The sequence below is a fragment of the Tursiops truncatus genome, chromosome X (genome assembly GCF_011762595.2).
Source record: "Tursiops truncatus isolate mTurTru1 chromosome X, mTurTru1.mat.Y, whole genome shotgun sequence".
NCBI lineage: Eukaryota > Metazoa > Chordata > Mammalia > Artiodactyla > Delphinidae > Tursiops > Tursiops truncatus.
In genome coordinates this window covers 117,242,155-117,249,456 of record NC_047055.1, presented here as the reverse complement: position 1 = coordinate 117,249,456, position 7,302 = coordinate 117,242,155, and the positions used below count along the sequence as shown (strand labels likewise).

General features: G+C 43.8%; 1 protein-coding gene across 1 annotated transcript in view; it reads right to left on the bottom strand.

Annotated features, from left to right (window-relative positions):
• Positions 1–6,162: 6,162 nt before the first annotated feature.
• Positions 6,163–7,302, bottom strand: part of FANCB (FA complementation group B) — a 51,309-nt gene continuing 50,169 nt past the window's right edge. Inside the window, exon 9 of the mRNA XM_033849761.2 lies at positions 6,163–7,302. This exon is cut by the window's right edge and continues 27,388 nt beyond it. The gene's annotated coding sequence lies outside the window, so the exon portion shown is untranslated.

Sequence of the window (7,302 nt, the reverse complement as noted above, 5' to 3'; positions counted from 1 at the left end):
ACCTATGCATGATTTCTCAGGCCCAACCAGAGGCAATTACAAAGGCTTTACCTGGCAGGCGTCCTGATGCATATCTGCCTTCCTAGCCCAGGCACCTTCATTCAGAGGCCTCCTTCTTATCCTCTGGTGCCTCCCATGAGACCTCTTTATCAGGGGGGAGAAGAGAAGATCCTTGAACACACTTTCCTCCACTCAGACTCAGTCCTTTTCCACACCGAGTCCTTCCCCTCTCCCTCCCCCTGGCCCCCAGGTCCATGAAACTGCAGCAGCCTCTTGTATGGGGCTCCCTCAGCAGGGAGATGACCCCTCTGTGCTGATCCAACTCATCCTCCACCAATGGGCCCTTGCACGTGGGCCCATGCTCTCTCCGCTCTTGCTTATACTATCACAGTAGGTAAGTAAATGCTTGAATGCTATTCAGTACTTTTATTTTGGCTGGCTGTCTTAATCAGCTACTTTGACACCTGGCAGCTCAGCTCTCTCCAGCTCAGCTGAGTTCCAGACAAAAACCAAGGCCCGTGGAGGTTAAGTAACTAGCCTAATGTTCCTAGCTACTAAGTGGTGGATCCCAGATTTGAATCCAGACTGTTTCCTAAAATAAGAATAACATGCATGATTAGCTGAGAGTAATTAAACCTACAATGAGCCATTCCATGCAGAGTTCACAAAATAGTAAACTTTACCATAAGACTTCATACTCATTGCAAATAATTCACAGGATTCTGGTATTAATTTTTGGTCTGAACCCTCCTGAAGCCAAGTGTGTGGTTGAGGGAAATGATTCTCCCATTTCTACAAACTCTAGAAAATTCCCATTAACTATATTTCTAGGTTTGCTTCCCTCTAATGACTGCAAAATGTTGCTTGCTCTTTTTACCTGAATGATCTCCACAAATCTGAACCATGGTAGTTTTTCACTGTGAAAATGGGCATCACATGATATTTGGTGTTAACTTTATATCTGGGTATATTCTGTAGTTTCTAGACAACATGGAACCTGAAAAATTAGTCTATTCTTACTGTCTGCAGATTAATATCACTATGCTAGCCTGCTCTGGCTTAATGTTGGCATGTTGTATCTTTGTCCTCCCTTTTACTATTCACCTTTCTGTATCTATTTAAAGTATATCTCTTGTATGTAAGACAGACAAATCTAAAGTAAGAAATATACAAATAACACTAACAACTTGTAACTTTTACCTGGAATATTCAATCCACTTACATTAAATGTAATTAGTTATCGTTGGATTTATATCTGCCATCTTACTATTTGTTTTCTATTTGGCCCATCTGGTTTATGTTCCCTTTTCCCTTTTCCCTTGCCCTTTTTTTTTTAATTGAAGTATAGTTGATTTACAATCTTGTGCCTTTGCCTTCTTTTTAATTAATAAAATTTTTACTAGTCTTTCCTTAAGTTGTTGTTTTGGCAATATTTTTTTTATCAAGGTAAATTTACATAAAATAAGATACACAGACTTTAAAGGTATAGTTTGATGATTTTTAACAAATATATATTATACACTTACATAACCAACACTCCAATCAAGACTTAGAACTTTCTATCACCCCAGAAAATTTCCATGCCCCTTTCCAGATAACATCTTCCCCAGTCATGGATTAATTCATTATTATTATTATTATATATTTTTTAATTTTTCGCTGCATTGGGTCTTCGTTGCGGCATGCAGGCTTCTCACTGTGGTGGATTCTCTTGTTGCCGAGCACAGGCTCTAGGCATGCAGGCTTCAGTAGTTGTGGTTCACAGGCTCTAGAGTGCAGGCTCAGTAGTTGTGGCACACGGGCTTAGTTGCTCTGTGGCATGTGGGATCTTCCTGGACCAGGGCTCAAACCCGTGTCCCCTGCACTGGCAGGTGGATTCCTAACCACTGCGCCACCAGGGAAGTCCCTGGATTAATTTTATCTGTTTTAGAACTTCATATAAATGAAATCATGAAGTATTTGCTTGTTTTTGTTCCATACAACATTGTTTATGAGATTAATCCATGTCATTGTTCTTTTTTATTTCTGAGTAGTATTCCACAGTAGGGATATTATACCACTATTTGTTTACCTGTTTTCCTATTGAAGGACATGTGAGTTCTTTCCTTCAGCGGTTATTAAAATAAAGCCACATAGGGCTTCCCTGGTGGCGCAGTGGTTGAGAGTCCGCCTGCCGATGCAGGGGACACGGGTTCGTGCCCCACTCCGGGAAGGTCCCACATGACGCGGAGCGGCTAGGCCCATGAGCCACAACTACTGAGCCTGCGCTCCACAATGGGAGAGGCCGTGACAGTGAGAGGCCCGTGCACCGCGATGAAGAGTGGCCCCCACTCGCCGCAACTGGAAAAAGCCAGTTGTGGGATCTTCCCAGACCAGTGCTCGAACCCATGTCCCCTGCATTGGCAGGCAGATTCTTAACCACTGCGCCACCAGGGAAGCCCCTGACTGGTAAGTTTTATACTTTCATATGATTTCATGTTACTACTTAGCACTCTTTCTTTTCAACTTGAAGAATTTCCTTTAGCTTTCTTGTAAAGTATGTCTAGTTGTGATGAACTCCTTTAGCTTTTGTTTGCCTAGGAGTGTAATTCTCTCTCCTTCATTCCTGAATTTCAACTTTGCTGGGCAAAGTATTCTCAGCTGGCTTTTTTTTTTCTTTTAGCTATTTGAATATATCATCCCACTCTCTCCTGGCCTGCAAGATTTCTGCTCAGAAATCTACTTATGTTGGGGAGTGGGAGTGGGGATGTGATTTCTCTTGTATGTAATGAGCTTATTTTCTCTTGTTGATCTTCCTTTCTCTAGAAAGATGCTCTGTCTTTGATTTTCAGTTTTATTACAATGTGTCTCAGTGAAATCTTAGTTGGGTTGAACCTGATTGAGGACTTTTGACCTTATGTACCTAGACATCCATATCTTTCCCCAGATTTGGGAGGCTTTTGGCCATTATTTCTTTAAATAAGCATTCTGTTCTTTTCTCTCTTTTCCTTCTATGATTTCTATAATGTGAATATCATTTGGCTTGATGTTGTCCTGTAGGCTTTCTTCACTCCTTTTCATTCTTTTTTCTCCTCTGACTGGATAATTTCAAATGAAGTGTCTTCTAATTCACTGATTCGCTCTTCTCTTGCCCAAGTCTGCTGTTGAAGCTCTCTATTGCATTTTTTTTTTTTTTTTTTTTTTTTGCGGTACGCGGGCCTCTCACTGCTGTGGCCTCTCCCGTTGCAGAGCACAGGCTCCGGACGCGCAGCCTCAGCGGCCATGGCTCACGGGCCCAGCCGCTCTGCGGCACGTGTGATCCTCCCAGACCGCGGCATGAACCCGTGTCCCCTGCATGGGCAGGTGGACTCTCAACCACTGGGCCATCAGGGAAGCCCTCTATTGCATTTTTAAATTTCTGTCATTATATTCCTCAGCTCCAAAATGTGTTTGGTCTTTTTAATGTTTTCTCTGTTGAACTTCTCATTTTGTTCTTGCATCATTTTCTTGATTTTGTTAAACTGCCAATCTGTGTCCTCTTGTAGCTCTCTGAACTTTAGAACAGTTATTTTAGATTCTTTGTCAGGCAGTTTGTGGATCTCCATTTCTTTGGGATAAATTACTGGAAGTTTACTTATTCCTTTGGTGGTGTCATGTTTCCCCACTCATCATGACCTGTGTAACCTTGTGTTGTTATGTGTCTGTGCATCTGAAGAAGGAGTCACCTCTTTCAGATTTTATGGACTGATTTTAGTAAGGAACAAACCTCACCTGTGAGTCAGGGCATGCTGGTGCATGCTGTGGCCCTTGGTCTAGTGGTGTGAGGTGCCAAGTGTGGGGCATGTGGTGTCTCTGGGTCTAGCGGGTAAATAGTGTCTCATCGGCTCAGGCAACCGTTTATCACAATGTTGACAACTCCAGGATCCTTTGTGGTGAGAGCTGCAGGGTGTCTGCTGGCTGCAATGGATGTTGGGGTCCTTAGTGATGCCTCCAGGTCCAGAGGTGAGGGTGTGGGACTGGTAACAGTTCTGGCCAGAGCTGGTGGTGTGCATGTTTGACTATGGGAACTGGCTGTAGGTGCCTGTGTGGGGTCAGAGGCCAGCTGCAGGTACACATGCAGTGATAAGGGCCAATGTCAGGGGCTGGGGCCATCAGTGGACACACAAGTATCTGCAGGGTTCCAGGCTACATAATATGCCCTTGTGTGGCTGCAGGGGCTAACTGCAGGTACATGCATGGCAGTAAGGTCCAGTGAAAGGATGCAGGGCCAGCTCCAGGCATACAAAGAGCTGTGGTGCCTGGGCTTTGGCATGCACTCATGCATCTACTGGGGCTAGCTGCAGGTATGCACATGGTGGTAATGCATGGACCTAAGCTGGCATTATGCACCCACACAGTCACAAAGACCGTGGCTAGTTGCCAGTGCAGACCCCGGGTCCTGTGCATCCTGCAGCAAGGTCACCAGAAGGTAGAGGAAAACAGAAAGGGACTGAGGCAGCTGCTGTCTGCAAATGCAAAATCCTGTGGGGCCCTCAGTAACAGACGCTGTAGAGGGCCCACAGTGGCTGTGCTGCTATTGGTTTCCTCAACATCGAAAGCTGTTGGGATCATCTGTGGAGAGGTCTGCTGAGGTCTGTGATGAGGTCCTCAATGATGAAAGCTGTAGGGTTTCTGCAGCATCCTGAAGGCCGTCGTGGTCCTCAGTGGCAAAGGCTACTGGGGTCCTCTGCAGAGCAGGCCACTGGGAACCACATTCACTCCCACTGCATGGCTGATACTGGTAGCCCCTGCCCTTCTTCCTTGTTCCCAGCCATCTCTAGATGTCGCAGCTATGCCAGTCTCTGGGTAGGATGAAATCAAGCAAGTCTTGTGCAGTGCCCCGAAAGCCTGGGTGAGCTGATCACTCATTCCTTTCTCCTTTTCCCAGCAAAGGGAACTATTTTGGACCAGGGAGCTCCCTCTTGGCACTGAGCCGTGTTGACTTGGCACTGGGATGATGCAGGCAAGATGAAACTGTTCTTCCTACTCTTGTTTTATAGTTATTCTCAGGTTTGTGGGCCACTGTGTTGCTGAAGCTTCTCAAGTGGACTCTTGAGCACACCCAGAGCCATTTTTCTTTGTGGATTTGCTAATTGTGGTTCTTTGTAGGGAGACAGAGGCTTGGGTGTCCTGCTGCAATCTTGGCAATGCCACTCTTCTGTTGTCATGCATTTTAATTGTACATATAATTTAAACTCAAGACATGACAATTACTGTTTTGTACAATATTTATTCATATATATTTACTATTTATCTTTTAATACATACATTCTTCATTCCCTCCTGCAATTTTCATGTTTCCATATAGCACCATTTTGTTCCTGCCTGGAGAAATCCCTTTAATATTTCTTTTAGAGCACACCTGCTGGCAATGAAATTCTTTAGTCTTTGTCTGAAAATTTATGTATTTTATCTTCATTTTTGAAACATATTTTTGCTATACCTAGAATTCCAGGCTGTTATTTTCTATAAGCAGTTTTTTTTAAAACATCTTTATTAGAGTATAATTGCTTTACAATGGTGTGTCAGTTCTGCTTTATAACAAAGTGAATCAGTTATACATATACATATGTCCCCATATCTCTTCCCTCTTGCATCTCCCTCCCCCCCACCCTCCCTATTCCACCACTCTACGTGGTCACAAAGCATCAAGCTGATCTCCCTGTGCTATATGGCTACTTCCCACTAGCTATCTATTTCACATTTGGTAGTGTATATACACCCATGCCTCTCTCTCGCTTTGTCACAGCTTACCCTTCCCCCTCCCCATATCCTCAAGTCCATTCCCTAGTAGGTCTGCATCTTTATTCCCGTCTTGCCCCTAGGTTCTTCTGACCATTTTTTTTTTTTTAGATTCCATATATATGTGTTAGCATACAGTATTTGTTTTTCTTTCTGGCTTACTTCACTCTGTATGACAGTCTCTAGGTCCATCCACCTCACTACAAATAACTCAGTTTTGTTCCCTTTTATGGGTGAGTAATAGTCCATTGTATATACGTGCCACGTCTTCTTTATCCATTCATCCGATGATGGACACTTAGGTTCTTTCCATCTCTTGGCTATTGTAAATAGAGCTGCAATGAACATTGTGGTACATGACTCTTTTTGAATTATGGTTTTCTCAGGGTATATGCCCAGTAGTGGGATAGCTGAGTCGTATGGTAGTTCTATTTTTAGTTTTTTAAGGAACCTCCATACTGTTCTCCATAGTGGCTGTATCAATTTACATTCCCACCAACAGTTCTATAAGCAGTTTAAAGGTGAAATTCCCTTGCTTTCTGGGTGTCAGTTGTTTCTGATAGGACATTGACTGTTGGTTTATACTCTTGTTCTTTTGAGGGCAATGTATTCTTCTCTAACGCCTTTTAAGATGTTCTAACTGACTTTATCAGCTGTTTGTCCATGATGCACATAAGTGCAGTTTCCTACTTGCTTCTTGAGTCCCTGGGTTGATGTCTTTCACCAGTTTTGAACAAATTCTCAACTACTATCTCTTCAAATATTGCTTTTGCCCCATTCTCTTTCTTCTTTTCCTCCAGAATTTTGATTACATGAATGTTAAACCATTTGAGTATGTATTACATGTCTCTTATACTCTCTTTTTTCCACCCTTTCTTTCTCTGCTTCAGTTTGAACATTTTTTATTGACCCATATCCCAGTTCACTAATCCTACATTTTGCTACGTCCCCTCTGCTGCCAAATTCATACACTGCGTTTTAACTTGTAGATATTGCCTTTTTAAAAAAAATTTTTTGGCCATGCGGCATGTGGGAACTTAGTTCCCTGACCAAGGATCGAACTTGCACCTGCTGCAGGGGAAACACAGTCTTAACCACTGGACCACCAGGGAAGTCCCTAGATACTGCCTTTTTCAGTTCTAAACTTTCTATTTGATTGTTTTTTTTTAATAAAGCGAATAGTGTGGTTTTTTTATTTATTTTATTTTTGGCTGCACTGGGTCTTTGTTGCTGTGCGCGGGCTTTCTCTAGTTGCAGTGAGCAGATGCTACTCTGTTGCAGTGTGTGGGCTTCTCATTGTGGTGGCTTCTCTTGCTGAGGAGAGAGCTCTAGGTCCATGGGCTCAGTAGTTGTGGCTCACGGGCTCTAGAGCACAGGCTCAGTAGCTGTGGCTCGCGGGCTCTAGAGCGCAGGCTCGGTAGTTGTGGCTCACGGGCTTAGTTGCTCCACGGCTTGTGGGATCTTCCCGGACCAGGGCTCAAACCCGTGTCCCCTGCATTGGCAGGCCGATTCTTAAGCACTGCACCGCCAGGGAAGCCCTGA